At 35.4% G+C, this 19,442-nt stretch overlaps 1 pseudogene across 1 annotated transcript; it reads left to right on the forward strand.

The window, feature by feature from the left end:
* The first annotated feature begins 210 nt into the window (after window positions 1–210).
* Window positions 211–13,418, forward strand: LOC143614936 (wall-associated receptor kinase-like 6; annotated as a pseudogene). The gene is made up of 4 exons (XR_013150377.1): window positions 211–1,069; window positions 1,217–2,002; window positions 2,093–2,245; window positions 12,168–13,418. The product of XR_013150377.1 is annotated as a wall-associated receptor kinase-like 6 (transcript).
* Window positions 13,419–19,442: the final 6,024 nt, after the last annotated feature.

Here is a 19,442-nt window from a genome sequence, read left to right on the forward strand (position 1 = left end):
AATAATAATAAAACACACAGACTCAAATTCTTCGTAACTCATGAGATATCATCACCACACGTGGAATTGTATGCCTAGATTGTTTCCACACCTCATTACTGGTGTATAATTCCACCACGGCGTAGACTGGCGGGTCTTTCATTTATTTCTCTCAAATCAAGTATAGCCAACGTTATATATAAACATAAACACCTCTTTACGTTTTCTGCTATGATCCTATCTTTCTTCTTTACGAATATGAAGTTATTTCTAGCTTTCTTGCATCTACTCGTTTTCCTTTCATTAACCACAACATCACCTGCAATTGCAAAGCACGCCAAGACAGGATGCAAAGATACATGTGGGAACAACGTGACGATTCCATATCCTTTTGGAATCGGTGCGGAATGTTCTGTCAATACATGGTACATCGTTGATTGCAAATACTCGACTCCATATCTACCTGCAATCAACCACCTGGAGATCTTGAATGTAAACTTGAAAAATCAGACAATCATTGTTAATATGCCAAGTATCTCTAATTGCCAAAACCCAGTTGGGAATATTAATAACAGTCGGACCACGAGCTTTGACCTCGGTAGGAGCCCCTTCTTGTTTTCCAAAAGACACAATAAATTTATTGTCGAGGGGTGTGGTAATGCTCTTATGATGGCAGATAATGATGGTGTGATTACTGGGTGTACAACAAGTTGTAGCAATGATACACTTGGTGATAAAAATAATGGTTTTGGAAGTTGCGAAACTACAATTCCTCACTATGTCAAGTCATACTACATTAACATTGCCTGCTTGGAGGAAGATGGAGGTTCTCTGTATGCCTTCTTGGTGGATGAAACTTTATTTGACCGAGGAAGGTTTTCTGACCCGTTTATGTTTAAGAACGCCTCTATAATTCCAGTATCACTTCTGTGGACTCTAACGGACTCTAATCAATTAACTTGTTGTGATAACCAAACCCCCATAAGACGGAAAGTAGATATATTTAATAGTGCTCCAGAGGATACATGGAAATGCAACAACTACTATTCTACATCAGAAGACAACCCTTATTTAATAGATGGATGCAGGGGTATGTACGTCAACTTATAATATTGTCTTGTGTATTTGGCTTCTTAGGATATTTGAATTTGAATTATAAATTAAGCAAATATTTAGTATGCTCTGCTGCAAACATAGGCACCCACTTTCATTTTCGGCTTATCATTTACTCTTTTTTATGCAGCAATTCCAAAATATGCCAAGACTGGGTGCATTGATACGTGTGGGAAAGTAAGGATTCCTTTCCCTTTTGGAATCGGTTCAAATTGTTCTGTTAACCATTGGTACAACGTTGATTGCAAGTTCTCCAAACCATATCTACCTGCACTCAACAACTTGGAAATCTTGGGTGTCAACTTGCTATATCGTACAGTCAATGTTAGCACGCGGAGGATCTCTTATTGCCAAAACCCAGTACAGAATAGCAGTGAGATTATGGGCTTTGATCTTGATAGTAGCCCCTTTTGGCTTTCCATGTTACACAATAAATTTGTTTTTGAGGGATGTGGAAGTGCTGCTATGATAGATAATGGGAGTGTGCTCACAGGATGTTCCACGACCTGTCGCAATATAGTTACACATAACGACAGAAGTGACTGTTTTGGAATTGGTTGTTGTGAAACTAAAATTCCTTATTCGCTCAAGTTGTACACCATTAACCTTACAAACTCAGAAGAGGAAGATGGAGCTTGTGGGAGTGCCTTCTTAGTGGATGATGAAACTTCTTATGACGAAGGAAGGAATTCTGACCCATCTATTGCCAGGAGTAATACCACTTTTAATCCTGTATCACTTATGTGGACTCTAACAAAGATCGATCAAGTGACTTGTTGCTATGACCAAACCCCGTTAAGAGAGACGATGGATGAGTTTAATGGTACAAGAGTGGATACATGGGCATGTTTCAGCTATTGGTCAGAAGGAACAGGAAGCCCTTATCTAAAAGATGGATGCACATCTCCTTGTATGTAAATCATTAATGCATAGTATATATTTCGGTAGGTAGATTCTTTTGTTTGATTGGTTTATGACAATATGGACCTTTCTGTTATAGTTGGAGAAGACCCCACAGAAGAGTGTAGAAGGTGCAGAGATAGTGGGGGTAAATGTAAACGCCACAAGGAATATGACGTTGATGATTTCGTTTTCAGTCAGGAATTCACTTGTATACACGATGATGGAAGAACCTCCCTAGGTGTAATTCTAGGTAATGTCTTTTTATCCATTTACAATATATACATTCAAACAGGCAATCAAAGTTGACCATGGTGTGCCGAAACTGAATACCCACTTCAAAAAATCTTTCTTTTTAATTAAACAGTATTAATAAATCTCCTTTTTACAAGCTTCTTGATTAAACAAATTAGAATGGTAGCCGTGTTACACACTGATGTAACATATATAAAACGTAATATATATGTAAAATCATATAAATTATTGAAATACGAATGTTGCATTTATATATAAATAACAATTTTACATGAATTAAAAGACATCATAACATATTTTAATTGCAAATATAAAAACAAACAAAAACTAATAAAGATAAATGAGATAAATGAAAAGTTAAAACATTTTATAACTTATACCAGAGTACAATAAGCAAACAAAGAAAATTAGTCTTTAAATAAAAAAAATCTCAAAATCTTAAAACATAACAATAAAAACATATCATTGTCTTTATTTATTAATCAATAAATGATAATCATAAAAATTCTTTTTTAAACCTTCTCCAACTTATGAGTTACAAGTTTAACATCATATGTCATTTCGCCATCAACACCATTTTTTACTACACCACTAAACTCATTTGTCTTCTCTTCCACATTTGATGTTTTACACTTAATTGATGACATGTTAGATTCATCATCGATGCAAACACATCCACAAGTTTCCTCTTCAGTTTATCATCAATTGATATAAGAGAAATCTGCATTTTGTCTACCTGGTATATATCAGCGTTCGATGGGTTAACCCCTAAAAACGATTTTGCGAACTTTGGACCATTGTGATATTTGGGCGGGTCAGTCTGTCTCCTTGCCGTCAGTTGACTGTGAGTTGACTAACCAAAAAACGTTAAAATTACCGTTTGACCCCTGAGCCTATAATTAATCTTAAAACTAAATACCAAAAATTCGTGTAAAGGGTGGGGTTTGAACCCCGACCACTGGTTTAACACAATACAACACCAACCATTTGAACTATACTAATATTTCTTATAACTATATAATATTAAATATATATTACCACTTTTTAACTTCATTAAAGGTTTATCATCATCATCATCTCCGGATTTTATTAACACATCATCATCATCATCACCATATCTTCATCATATCAAGTTTATTATCATCTCCAAATTTACAAAACAATTAAAATCTAAATATCAATATTCATCCAAAAATCCAATAACAACAAATATGACACAAGAATTAATAATTATTAATTAAATTTTTGAAATAGAAAACAAAAAAATTAAGATATAAATCAATATTCTTCTCTCCGAATTCGTAGATCGGAATCAAAGTACCATTTGCAATCACTCCGGCGGAATCTTTTATCACCGGGTGGAGGTGCGACGGGGGTGGTGGCTTCCATGGATGCCGTGGTGGTGGCGTTGCAGAAGGTCGATGAAGCCACGAGCGTGGGTGTCGTGGCGGTGGCTGCCGTGACCGGAAAAACGAGATGGCCGAAATCAATGGCGACAATGGCTGCCGTGGCGGTGGCGTGGTGCCGGAGGTTAGGGGTTTTGATCGGAATGATTTATAGGTGTGGTAGTTGAATTATTGAAGCGATTGGTGGTGGGATTTGAGAGATTTGAGGGTTTGAGTGATGAAATCTAGGGTTTGAGGATTTGAGAGATTCGATTAATTGTTATGAAACTGATGATGAAGATGATGAGAGTAAGAGGGATTACATGGTGGTGGGTTTAAGGATTTGAGGTTGATGATGATGAAGATGAACTGAGGTTTGAGGTTGATGATGATGAAGATGAACAGGTGATTATGATTAGGAAGATGATCTGCTGCTAGTGTTGTTATATAAATATAACATATTAATATTTATGATAATATAACATATTGATATTATAGTAAATTATAATATTGATATTATTATTAATATAACGTAGCTGTTGCTACGATGATTATTATTATTATATTTATTATTATATTATAATTATTATTATTATATTTATTATTTATTAGAAGAAGATCACTAAAATACCCTTAATATGTTGGTATTATTACTAAAATACCAACAGTCAACTGACGGTAGGAGTCAAAAGAATCCGTCGGAGTAACACTGGGAGTCAAAGTTCGCAAATTCTTTTTCAGGGGTTAACCCGTCGAACGTCGATATATACCAGGGAGACAAAATGCATATTTCTCTTGATATAATGATGACTTCTTCAAATTATATCCATCCTCAAATTCAAATTATGATTAGCATTTATTGACTATGAATTAATGATATGTGTTCATTGTTATGTTTTAATATTTGAAGAACTTGATTTCCTATATTTATTTTTTTATTTAGAGATTAATATCCTTTGTTTATTGTACCCAAGGTTACTGACCCGTGGAGTCCACGGGTGAAATATAAACAATGTTAATTAAACACACAGCGGGGAGTAAGATTATTGTTAGTGAATATAAAGTATGGACAATTTGAATAATATGATTTTACGAATAACTATTTAAATGATCAATCAATCAATCATACCCAGTGGAATCTCACCAATAGTGTAAGGCCCCGAACCCGGTGGCCCTACTTTCGTGTCGGATTTACTCATAAACACAGTCCTTCAAATCAGAGTTTATTAAAACTTTTCGCGGAATATAAAACATCAATCATTTGTTACAAAACATTAAATCTTTTCTTTGATACCATAACACAAAACTTTATATTTAAAACATCTTTACTTCTTTCTTCAGATGCCAGCCGTTCAATCCATGCCGTGTGTCATCCTCATGCTAACTCTATAATCAGCTCACCTGCGTGCATACTAAAAGTCAGCTACGCTGAGTGAGTTCTAGTTAATCACACAATATCATACAATACCCTCTTACATACATACGTACTTAACCTCATAACTTTCTTTCATACACACATAAGTACTCATACCTTCATTCTTACTTACATACTTTCCTTCTTACTTACATACTTTCTTTCTTACTTACATACTTTCTTTACATTCATAATCATACGTTTTAAAGAGCCTTTCGCCCTATAACCTCACAGATATTATAAGGGTCTGGTCCCTAACATCACAGATATTATAAGGGTCTGGTCCCTAACATCACAGATATTATAAGGGTCTGGTCCCTAACATCACAGATATTATAAGGGTCTGGTCCCTAACATCACAGATATTATAAGGGTCTGGTCCCTTGTTTTCGAATATTAGTAGGGTTCGATTCCCTCTTCGTTACCATACAACCATACATCATACCGCGAGTATTATTAGGGCTCGGTACCCTTTTCGTAACCATACAATCATACAACCGTCATTTCCTTCTTTTATTAACTTTATTACGTTCATACACATACACATACACATACATATCATACTTGCCATATTTATAACGTTACAACCTGACAGTACGTGCAATATCCGAAGATCATTCACGTACCATCAAGCAATCATTCATACATATCACACGTAGAATTCACATGCCATTCGTGTACCTATACACACATACTTACATTATAACATAAGAACACCCTAGGCATTCTTTACCTCATTCATTTAACAACCATACCCCTTGTCGTTACGTGCAATATCCGAAGATCGTTCACGCCCCGACAAGTATTCATTTGAAATATTCATACATCTACGATATATAATATTCGTACCTTTATTTTTAACCTGACAGTACGCGCAATATCCGAAGATCGTTCGCGTACCGACAAGCAATCATTCATATCTATCACACATATCACATATGACATACACTTATCACTTAGGATAAATGTATTAACAACACATCGAGTATGCACACAGCCCCGAAAACATAACAAGGAATGGGGCTAGAAACTCACCTGAATTCTGCTTCTTCCTCTGGTAGCTGTAAATCCCTTCTTTAACTGAGCTCGGCTGACTGTACAAGTTACACGTATCAATACTCGCCTGATCTAATCCGGTGGCCTAGTATTAGCTTACTTTAACTTATCGCTTTATAATTCATTTTCTAATTAAACTTGGCTTTAGGCGAAGTTATCCTTCGGGCGAACTTAGCTTCAGGCGAAGTTAAACCTTAGGCGAACTTGGCTTCAGGCGAAGTTATCCTTAGGCGAACTTGGCTTCAGGCGAAGTTAACCTTCGGGCGAACTTAGCTTCAGGCGAAGTTAAACCTTAGGCGAACTTAGCTTCAGGCGAAGTTAAACCTTAGGCGAACTTGGCTTCAGGCGAAGTTATCCTTAGGCGAACTTGGCTTCAGGCGAAGTTATCCTTAGGCGAACTTGGCCGTAGGCGAAGTTATGCTTGAAGGCGAAGTTACGCTTGAAGGCGAAGTTCATCAGGCGAACTTAATCTTGCAGGCGAAGTTGTCGCGCTGCAGATCTGTTTGCCCATAACTCCTTCGTTTCTTAGCTAAATAACTCGATTTTGGTACCCACGGAATCGTATGATCGGCGCCTACAAGTCCCAACCATCAAATCGGCCTAAAATCGACGTTTTAGGGGTCCGATTTGGGCAGTTGGGTTTCGGGTCCGGTTAACCCATCCAATCCTAACCATTTACAGTAATATTAGCTTTGTTGGATTGTTCTTACCTTACCAACTCAGATCTATCAACAAAATCTCGGGTCTCGGCTTCGAATCTTGATCGGTAGAATGTGTGTGTTTTGAGTGTGTGTTAGGAGTTTTAGGGTGTAAGGTGAGAATGAAGATATTTTGGGTTTAGGGGATATTTATATCCCTTAAATCCCATTCTCATTTAACCCAAGTCCACAACCCACATCCATTACCCAACACTGACCCGACCCATACCAACTCCTATTCTTTTATTTATTTCCTAATAACCCGGGTAAACTTTCTCTCTAATATTAAGTAATATAATTAATATTACTTGGAAATTTTGGGATGTTACAAATAGCAAAGCTACAAGTAGGGTTTGGGAAGGATGGAATGTAGGCGTACTGTACCTCCATCCAATGGGATAGAGAGATGACTACCAGAGAGACCCTCAGCTCTGAAAAACATATGTATGAGAGAATATAAGAGAAAATCAAAGTTAAACAGTACTGTAATTAATAATAGCACATAGTAAAAGTAATAATAATAATAATATTAATAATAATACATAAATAGATAAAAATATATAATATATGAAAAGAAAATAACATAATTGTGTATGAACAAAAATAAGGTAAAGAGAAGCCACTAAGGTATTCCTTTCTCTCTAAATATCCTTACCTTTAAATCTTCGTCTCCAAGAATTCTTATCCTCGACCATGTTCTCGGAGAGGTTTAAGTCTAGCAAGTATGTCTAATTCTCTCATCCCAAGTCAATTTAGGGCGGCCTCTACCCCTCCTCCCCTGTATAGTAATGTTTTCTACGGATCTAACAGGATTCGTCGTCTGTCTTCTCTTCACATGTCCAAGCCATCTCAATCTCCACTCTCTTATCTTGTCGGATATGTTAGCTACCCTTAATCTCTCCCGAAACACACTGTTTATTATTTGGTCTAACCTTGTATGCCCACACATCCATCGTTGCATTCTCATCTCTACTACCTCAATCTTCCGCACTTGTGCCTTCTTGATGACCCAATAGTCTGTTCCATATAAATTGCAGGTCTAACTGTGACCCAAAAAAATTTCCCTTTAGTTTAGTTAGGAATATCTTATCACATAATATACATGTGGCTGCTCTCCATCTACACCATCCTACCTGAACTCAATGGGCCACATCACTGTCTAATTCCCCATCGCTCTGAACAAATGATCATGGATACTTAAACTTCGTTACCTGCATAACCACTTGCCCTTCAATGGTGATCTGGACGTCCTCATTGTCATTTAGCCCACTAAAATCACAGTGGAGGTACTCCGTCTTAGAGAGACTAATCCTTAAACATTTTGTCTCTAAGGTTTTTCGCCACTCATCTAGCTTCATGTTTAGATGTTGTTTTCTCTCAGCAACTAACATAATATCGTTGGCGAATATCATGCACCATGGGAGTATCTCCTGAATCGACCTTGACAACTCATCCAAGACTACTGCAAAAAGAAACTGACTCAACGCTGACCCGTGTGAAGGCCTACTTCCATGGGGAAGAAATTAGTATCCCCCACAAGCGCACGAAAACTTGTTGCACTCCTGGTATACATATCCATAATTATCTCAATATATTTCCTTGGGACCCCTCTACCCTCCAGGCACTCCCAAAGAACTTGGCGTGGCATACTGTTGTACGCCTTTTCTAGGTCAATAAACACCATATGAAGGTCACGTTTCTTCTCCCTATACTTTTCCATCAATCTTCTTATAATTGCCTCTGTGGTGGAACGCCCCGACATGAAGCCAAATTAGTTCATCGTAACTTGAGTTTCCTGTCTAAGTCTAACCTCAATCACTCTTTCCCATAGCTTCATAGTATGTCTTAGTAGTTTTATTCCTCGGTAGTTACCACAACATTGGGTGTCTCCTTTGTTCTTATAGATAGGGACTACGACGCTACTCCTCCAATGGTCTGGCATCTTACCAAATTTGAGGATAATATTGAAAAAGTAGTTAACCACATGAGTTCTTCTTCTCCCAGACACTTCCATACCTCGATGGGTATGTTGTCTGGCCAACCGCCTCAGCCCTTCCCATCCTCCTAAGTGCAGTCTGGACCTCTTTCCATGTGATCCGTCGGCAAGTAGCAGTTATTCAGTTGTTGTCGTCGAAAGGTTGTGTTGTCACATTTTTCTTGGTAGGCTCTCCCATTGTTAAAAAGGTTGTGGAAGTAGGTTTGTCATATTAGCTTGATGTCCCGCTCCTTAACCAGTACATGCCCATATGTGTCCTTTATAAGCTTCACAAGCCCTAGATCTTTCCTTCTACGCTCCATGGCTTTGGCAATCTTAAACATAGCATGCCCCCCCTCTTATGTTTCTAAGCGTTCATACATCCGTTTATAGGCCTTTTTCTTTGCTTTTGATACCGCCTTCTTCGCCTCTCTCTTGGCTGTTTTGTAAGTCTCCCTCAATTCCACTCGTTCTTCCTTATTCGTGCACCTTATAAGCTCCCTAAAGCTTACTTTTTTGTCATTTATCTTGTCTTTTATGACCTCATTCCACCACCAAGACTCCTTATGCCCTCCTGCCTTTCCTGTTGTGACCCCGAGAGTCTTCTTTGCTACTTGAATGATCTTGTCACCATAACTTCCCATATATGAGTTGAGTCGCTAATTAGTCGAGCCAATGTCTGCAACATGAGTTTATTCTTAAATAGGGGAAGATTTTCGTCCTTCAAATTTCCCCATCGAATTCTAGGTGTACATTTCCTTTCTCGAATAGTCAGCTTATTTCTTAAGCCTATATCTGCCAGCAGCAGTCGGCAACCGTCTCCCCATGTATGACTTTGAAGTCCTTCCACCAACGTTAGTCTCCTTGTCTCATCAAAAGGTAGTAAATTTTGGATATAGTTGAAAAACTACATAATTGATGATTTAACATAACTATTTAAATTATGATTTATATAATTGAAAAACTATTAATTATTGTAATGTTGGATATAACATACATGAGACAGAAAATGAAACTAAAAGGATTATACATACATTAATATACATACAATGATTTTTTTTTACGAAAATTTCATTAAAAAAATAATATTCAATTAAAATACATATATCGTAATTGTGATATATAAACATGTGATACAAAAAAGTAAAAACTAAAACAAAAGAAACTACTAATTTAAATAAAAATGCATTGTCAAACCGAGATTTTAGCAATATTTAAAAAAAATTGTTCATTTTGTTAATTATAATTAGTTGTTACCAAATTTAACGTATGCGTTCTTGTAACAAAGTCAAAATAAATGTTAAGTTATGAATTCAAAACTTTTAATGTTAAATTTGACTAAAATGGTATTTAAATAAATAATTTAATTTTGTAATCACATTTATATATATGTTAAGTCAAGAAATCAAACATAATTACCATTTTAGTGGAGTTGATAAAGCCTAAGGCCTTAGGTTCGAAACCCGTATCATAAAATAACTTATTTTTCAAAATATTATAAAGCCTTATGGGTCATGAATTATAATAGAAAAACGGGTCATAAATCATAGTATAATAGAAAATAGTGACATGGCATCTAGTTGATATCCTATGTGAAATACCTAGTTAAATGTTATGTAAACAACTTCTGTTGTTTTAATAGATTAGTAAGATAATTTAACCAAATTTACCTTCCCAAAAAGTGGCAAACATAATCTCATAAACTTAAACAAAAACTCATGGCCTCGTATGATCATAGCAAAACTCATTCATACGCCTTCCCAATTTTATATTTCCATTCACATAACTTAAGCACTTTCCAAAAGTATAAGCTTGAAAAGATTTAACTCGCGTAGCACATAATCTTACAAGACTACATTGCACGCAAATCATATAAACGCATTACAAATGAAATCATAACTATTTTTATCTTCCATGTATCAAATAACTCAAAAACTTCGACATATATAGCACGGTAGCACCACATATCAACATACACATAAAATCAGAACTTATGACTAATTTGGCATATATGATAAATTCAAATACTTAACCATTAACTCAGGCCGGCTCCGAAAAGGCGAAAAAAATTTTGGGCCAAAGGCGAATTTTCTTTGGCCTTATGTAAAAGAAACATTTTGTTGGGTTTAAACAATTTAATTATAAATGGGCTTATTTGATTATGATTTTAGTTGTGTAAAAAACTTTTGTATAAAAATAAGTTTAAAATTGTTTCAAATAAGACTAAACCCACAACCTTTTGGTTAAATTTCATACCCCTTTACCATTAGACCAAGCTAGTGGTTATGTAATTGTGTTGAAACATTGTTTATACACATGTTTTTTATAAAAACACATATAATTTTTTTTTTTGAAAAAAAAAATTCCGGGCCTAGCTGGGTGTTGGGCTTGTGGTCGTTGACTACCCTGCCATGCCTCAAAAACGGCCCTGCATTAACTTTGTTACAAATAACATATGTTCTTGAGTGTGTAAAAGGTGAAACCACCACATGTGTGGTTTAACATTTTTACATTTCATGCTACCACCACGGACAACCTTCATGTGGAACTTTAATTCTTATAGTGTTGCATCTTTTGTCAACATAAGCTTTTAACTTTATAAATTCTGAAGGCCTACAAACTCCAAATTCTTTCTTAACATTTATTACTTCCTAGTCGTATCTTGTGGTAACTTCATAAACCCTTAGATCTCTAAACAATTAAAACGTCTATATTTGATTTGAGATTTCCCTGGTCGTATCTTTCGGAAACTTAAACTTTATAAATTTATTATTTATATTGTAACCACAAAGAAATTAAAGTTTAAAAGTTACGAAACACCTAGATTAATACTTTAATTATGGGACATTTAGACAGAATTACAGAAATTGTCCTTTATGTTTACCCCAAATTTCACTCGTGGTCTTTTATCTTTCAAATTGATGTTTATTATCCTTTACGTCTTAAAAAGTAACACGTTTTGTCCTTTAGGCCTAACCCAGTAAAAAATCTCGTTAAGTCTTGTCACGTGCTTCTCACGTGGGGGTATTTCCGTCATTCCAGGTCCGTCATTGGGGTGGGGGGAATTGGGTATTTAATGGGGGAAAACATAACCGGACCTGAAATGATGAAAATACCCCCACGTGAGAAGCACGTGACAAGACTTAACGAGATTTTTTAACTGGGTTAGGCCTAAAGGACAAAAGGTGTTACTTTTTAAAACGTAAAGAATAATAAACATCAATTTAAAAAATAAAGGACCACCAATGAAATTTGGGGTAGACGTAAAGAATAATTTCTGTAACTCTGTCCTAATTATGGCTACTTGTAAGAAAGTTGCGCTATTTAGAATATCAAAACAAAGTAAAACATAACTACTTACTAGTGACACATTTTAAATTGGCCTTAATCAGGTGTTAGCATCAGCATTGGTGTACTTTTGTTGGTTGCTACTAGCTACGTATTGTACAAAGTGATCAAAAAGACAAAAGAAAGGAGGCGAAGAAAGAGATTTTTTAAACGCAATGGTGGTTTACTTCTAAAACAACAAGAAGAGGCTGACCCGTCTCTAGTTGATAAAACCATACATTTTGGATCACTTGAGTTGCAGAAAGCCACTGACAACTTCAATGAAAATAGAATTATTGGGCAAGGAGGTCAAGGTACGGTCTATAAAGGGATGTTGGTGGACGGAAGGATCGTGGCAGTCAAGAAATCAAAAATAGTAGATGAAAGTCAATTACAACAGTTCATCAATGAGGTGGTCGTTCTTTCCCAAATCAATCATAGGAACGTGGTCAAATTATTGGGATGTTGCCTGGAGACAGATGTCCCTCTCCTTGTTTCCGAGTTTATTCCAAATGGCACATTGTATGATAGACTTCACAATGAAACTCATGAGTTCCCAATATCTTTGGACATGAGATTACAAATAGCTACTGAGGTCGCTAGAGCACTTGCTTATTTGCATTCCGCAACTTCCATTCCAATATACCATAGAGACATCAAAACCACTAATATACTTTTGGATGACAAATACAGGGCTAAAGTTTCTGACTTTGGAACTTCAAGGTTTGTCACAATAGATCAAACTCATTTGACGACCTTAGTCAAAGGCACGTTTGGGTACCTTGATCCTGAGTATTTCCAGTCTAGCCAATTCACTGAAAAGAGTGATGTTTATAGTTTTGGAGTTGTTTTAGTTGAACTATTAACCGGAGAAAAACCAATTTCCTTAACTAGATTTGGTGAAAATAGAAGTTTGGCTACATACTTTATGTTGGCTATGGAAGAAGGGCGTGTTATGTCTATTTTTGATGCAACAGTGCTTAAAGAGGGCACTAGGGATGAGCTTCTAACTGCATCGAACTTAGCAATGCGATGCTTAAATTTGAATGGGAAGTTCAGACCAACAATGAAAGAAGTTGCTACAGAGTTAGACACCATACGAAGGTCGCACATTCCCTCTACGCTCCAAACAAATACCCGTTTCATGGTGCATGGGGAGGAACTATCAATGCGAACTTAGGGTGAATCATCATCAACAGTCTTGAGTTTCAATGATAGCTTTAGTCTGTGATGTAAAAAGCTTTGTTTTTATTGTTTACTAAACTTTTGTTGTCATATAGTTTCAGGACATGCAATAGAATTAAGTTTAAATAAACACAAACGAGTTAGTTTTGGAAAGCAATGTCTTTCATTTTTTCTATATATATACAATACACTCACTTTAATTTCTTGTAATAGTTGATATGTGTGCATTCTGTTTGTAGTTTGGGTCATACGGGCAGTGGTCAAACTTAGTTCTCCTTTGTTTCTTCTCGGTGATTTGGTATAGGTTGTATTGATAAATTTTATATTAAAAATGTCTGACATGGTGGTGTTGATTATGGGCGAAGGATAATGGTGGCCCCTCCCCCGTTTTTTTCTCAATAGTGTAAATTTACACGTTTCATTTGAGATTTCTAATATGTATTAAGTCCCCCGACCCGCATTTTAGTTCAAGCTTCGCTAAGGGTGTTGATGATCTTATGGTACCACAGGATTGAGGTCTACAGAAAGAATTTATGAAAACTCATTTATTACAAAGATTACGTTCTTTATTGTGGAATCAGGGTTTATGATTTCTTCAATGGAATTAAAAATTTAAGCAGGACACTTGCAATTAGATGACACCATAATAAATCCATAATATTAGATATTCTTTTAAATATTTGATAAAAAAAAAATTCAGATCTGACTTTGTCCGTGTCAACGAGCAATTCCAAATACCTCGGCTTTTAGAATAGCGAGTCAAATAGCAATGATTTGAAATCGGTGATACTCTTTCAGTCATCTTGCTTGCAAGTTATGATTTTTGTAGTTGGTTCATAAAACTTGAGGTAAATGTGATCTGATGTTAAATACATTTATTTAAATTAATTTTATAGTTCGTTATTTATCATTAAAACTTCTATATCGAAACAGTTGTCGCTGTTCACTCAACTCATAAAAAGGCAAACAACATTTTTTTAATGAACAATATCTATTGACAACTTACCACGTACAACTATTCCATTCCTATATGACACTATCCATACAGGACTTAGGAACAATATCTATTGTCAGTCTGTAAATTACAACTCTCCGTTTCCATCACAAATGTTTTATCAAAAATTGTACAAGAACAATGAAATACAATCTGGAATAAAACAGACCACCAAACTTAGATCACTAACTCAATGACTTTTTACAACACAAAAACCAGACAAAACGAAGATCAATGGTGACTCTACGTAAAAAGACGAACATATGAGAGGTAACAAGGTTTGAGAAGATTATTTTGTGTTTTGGTAACTTGTGAACAGGCTGAATAATCTCTAGTGAATGAGATTATTATATAAAAACATCTGATAAACATACTCACAGAGTCACAGGCCGGGTCTTTACTTAATTTAAAGCCTTAGCAATCCATTAGCAGTCCATCCAAGCTATTCAACAGCAGCCCAGCTACAGCACCAATAATATTCATGAAAAAATAATAAACAATAATGATCATGAGACAAGAAATTTATAACAAATATACGTGTGTTTGACACTATGTACTTTAACACTAACTATATTATTGGATATTTTATCCAATTTATTCTATCTTTCTAACTTCTTGAAATTTTAATCGTCATTTCTACCTTTTATCCTCAAATAATAATAATAATAGTAATAATAATAATAATACACTAAAACCATTTTGGCATTTATTATCGCAACGCAACATATAAAAAATATCTTACACTCGGGCTATAATATTAAATTGGCTAAAAAAAAGTTTAAACTATATTTTTTTTCGAATATGGAAAAACAAAGAAAAAAATCTAGAACACAGATTTATCCTATGGCCTCTATCCTTTTTGTGCAGTTGTCTTGGGCAATGATCTCACAACGTATTTATTAACTACACAAGTTATAAAATAGACAAGTCATGTGGCATCACCCAGAGAAATGAAAGCAAATATATGAAAGTTACATGAAAGGCCCAAATTTCTCAGTAACACATAATGGAATTTGGGGTTTCCGATATTATTCATGCACACTATTCGCTATTTGGTTCTTACGCCTAATAAGGCATCAATAACTAATTTTGAAAATTACTTAGTCGGAAAAGTTATCGTGCGACTCAGTAACCAAGTACGCCTAAGGGTATACCCAACAAATACAAAGGGCTAGAAATAGTATTACAAGTTACATTGAAAAAACATGTTTTCATGTTGATAAGAGCAGTTTAACACAAAAGAAAAGATTAAAAGTTTTAAACTTTTTGATAGAAATAGGGGAGTTTGATGTTTACTTTCGATTTGACTTTAGTTACTCCATCCTCACACTTTAATTGTGCATATTCCTCAATGTACATAATGAAAACAAAAAAACATTGCATGCAAGAGAAAGTAACTGATAATCTTTGTATAGCCACGCAACAGTAACTGGTTACTTGCAAAATAAAAATGTGCCATCAGAAGCTCTAATCTGTACTCAATGAAAACTCATAAAACATGGATTAAACATACATGACATGTGTGAAAGAACACAATAGTTCATATGAAAAAAGATAATAATAATAAAATAACATAGTTTATAAACAGTCAAAATCAGATAAAGCAAATAACATGTCCAGAACAAGAAAACAAGTCGAAAGAGCGACAAAAAAAAAATAGAAATCCACCTGGTCTATAAGAATTAGGAATCGTACTAGTCCCTTTTGAAATCTAGTTTGAACTCATGATTAATCCTATATGGGTTCATCGTCTCGTGTGGCATGAGCAAGTTTGGGTTATGGTTAAATGGTAGGTTAGATGGTTTCCTAGCAGCTTCAAGCTTTTCAGTCTGCATGTTAAATATGTGATAAAATTCCTCAGAGGATGACCGTTGGCCTCTGCCTCTTGGTCTCCATCTGCTCCTGCTCTAGATTTGGCTGTCAATGTACGTTTGGGACTTGATTGATCTCCACTTAACTCTCACAGGCTCAAGAGGAAATCCTCGATAGGTCTTCATAGTTCGCCCATTTTTTTTGACAATCACTCCTCAACCGATCTACAAAACTCGACTCTACGGACTGCATTCTCTAATTGCTTATGTGATTACTGATGGTTCTCAATTTCTAAGGAAATTTGGTACATATATATAAGATTACATGTCATGTTCTAGTTACAATAAGAAACACATATATGATTATTGTTTTCTATTTCTCGATTGTGTTGTTACTTGTAAATCGTTTCTTAATTCGTTAAAGTCGCACTCAGATTCATCATTTGAATAGTGTTGTAAACCGAAAGATAGTTAGGATTTATGAAATTATCTAATTTTGTTGATAATTGTTATGCTTGCTAGGTGGGGATTGTTCGTTTAAAATTAAATTGCTATCAACTTCGGCCCGAAAATTTTAATGTTTCCCGAGGACATCCCTGGGCCTACTATGCCAGCTTTTTAATCGTTTAAACTCCAAACTTTGCATTCGACCGGCTATCGCTTCGATTGCGGGGATCTATTAGCGGCAATGATGAAACTTGGATAAAAACATGAGGGCAGGCCTACGGAAGTTTCGCCTTTGATTAGCATAACTTGTAACAAAATGTATATTTATATCTATTATTGTATCATTTGTGTATATATGCATGTGTATAGGAGATCTAGTTTCCACATTTATCATAAATTTACTGATGCAGGATATCAACTTATTTGAATTCAGATTCTTAATATCTTTTATTATATGTTTAAAATTCAAGTTTTCTAATATTTAATATTAAAAGAACATTGTTCTTGGAACCATTGGTTTGTTTTATCGTTTTTAATTAATCATGAGTCTCTCGAGATCGCTTCCGAAACGACATCATTTACTCGTGTATGTATCTTGGTTTATGTTTTCAATAGAATCAACGAGTTCATGGAAACTACACTTCTATATAAATAAGTGAATCAAATGTACTCTAGATTCTTCACAACAACTACTTTACACTTTATATGAATATATTAAAATACTCGATTGACTTAAACGCCAGAGTTTCCACTGGCTTTCAAGCCCGTGGATCCTCGAACGGGATTCTGGTGATCACCATTATGCTCTTCGCTAAAGGGACATAGAACAACTACACCTTCGGCCGCCTAGACGGATCCTAACTGAAGGACTTTTCTTTGTGTGCTGAAATGTCTCGACATATTTGTCCAATTTTCACATCCATACCTGTCATTTAGTTCAAGAATGTAGTAGATTGTTGGTAATTTCCATTATAATAGGCTCGTTACGTGTAGGTGATCGGGTTAGACCTATTAGGCCTATAGAATTCATTAATAATGTAATGAGTTTATGAGGTTACAATTAAGGTTGGTAATTACATGTTGGCCAAGTTAGGATCACCATATATATATATAGGGTTATTGTATATGAGAGGGATTATTGTATTCTAAGTTTTGAGTTAGTTTCTTGATTAAGATAATACGAGAGGTTTACCCTAAATATCGTGTGCTCGTTTGTGTTTATTTTATCAATTAGTTCTTAAATCGGTATCAGAGCAGTATTTGATTTCTTTTGTTTTAACATCTCGTATGATTTTTTCTCCTTTAAGGCACAAGTAGGATCCGATTCTCAATGTGCGTTGTGTGTCGGATTGCCTCACCCCATAAGTAATTCGGAACACCCATTGCTTTTAGCATACACCGTGTCATCTTCATTAAGGTTTGGTTCCATCTTTCAACCACCTCGTTTTGTTGAGGTGTATTCAATGTCAGAAAACTAGTTAAATTCATGTAAGGTAAACTCACCACCTCGATCGGTACGAAACTTCTTGATCTTTTTTCCAACATCACTTTTAATCAATTCCTTAAACTTCTTGAAAGCTTTAAACGCCTCATCTTTAGCCTTCAACAATTACGTCGAAACAAATTATGAGTAATCACGATTAAAACAAAAACGTACATGTTACACGTTATTGTTGGAGGGGTAATCGGTCCACACAGATCACTATGCACAAGTTCTAGGGCTCGAGTCGCCATAAAAGTCGCCGTATTAGGTTAGATTGCCTCGTTTTCTTCCCAACCAATCAAGATTCACATAACTTGTTTTCCTGGGTAACGCATCCCTTCTACCATATCCCTACGAGCCATTAGCTTAATCGGTTCAATGTTCAAGTGGCCAAGCCTAGCATGCCACAACTAACTTATTTCATCAATTTGGCTAAGTAAACTAACCAGTTTACCAACTTTTAATTGCATATGGTAGAACTGATTAGGGGAACGAGTTACCTTCATTAACAACCTACCTTTCCCATCATGCATATAAGGTAGTTATCTTTTATTTGAATATGACACTAGTGTTCTGAGGCTTGACCGAGACTAATAATATTGCTTCGAAGACTCGGTATAAAATATACATTCGTAAGCAAACGATGTTCACCAGTTTTAGCCTCAAATAAGATCTACCCCTTACCGCTTATATCAACATAGGAGTCATCCCCAAACTTAACTTTTCCTGTGACACGATTGTTAAGTTCATAAAATAAAAACTCGTTGCCCGTTATGTGGTTACTCGCGTCGTTGTCCAAATACCATTCATCACCATATTTGGACTAGTAGTTTCTGGGTATAACCTTCTTTTCATTCAAGAACACTGTTTCTTGAACACTCTTCATCAAAAACAATGTTGGATCCCTTGTCTCGGATGCTTCAGCTAACTTTGCTTCGCCTTGAACTTATTGTTTTCGGTTGTGACACTTGTGAACAAAGTGTCCAAACTCGTCACATCAAAAACATTGAAACCTTGAGAACTCCAGGGATTTGCTGTCACACCCCGACCAAAGGCGACAGAACATGCCGGGGTGCAACAAATTGCTCAAGAACACTATGACACTATTAAAGTGACAATATTTACTCAACTTGTTTATTTCATTCAATAATCACAAATACAACCTGTTCATGATAAATATAAACAATTTCATCAACACTAAATTCATTAAAGTATCATAAAGGTATTATCTAAGTGATGAGCTTCAATCTTCATAAGCAACCTATAAGTAAACCTGTAGCATGCATAAAAATAGATTTGATCAACACGAATATTGGTAAGCAATATACTAGTTTTTGATATATGTATATAATGCGGCAAAAATAACAATTCATATGTGTAAATAGAATAATACAACAACCATTGTTAATGTATAGTATAT

Source organism: Bidens hawaiensis, unplaced genomic scaffold (assembly GCF_021521415.1).
Source record: "Bidens hawaiensis isolate Kalapana, Puna unplaced genomic scaffold, B.hawaiensis_p1.1 tig00041461_1, whole genome shotgun sequence".
In the NCBI taxonomy this organism is placed as follows: Eukaryota; Viridiplantae; Streptophyta; class Magnoliopsida; order Asterales; family Asteraceae; genus Bidens; species Bidens hawaiensis.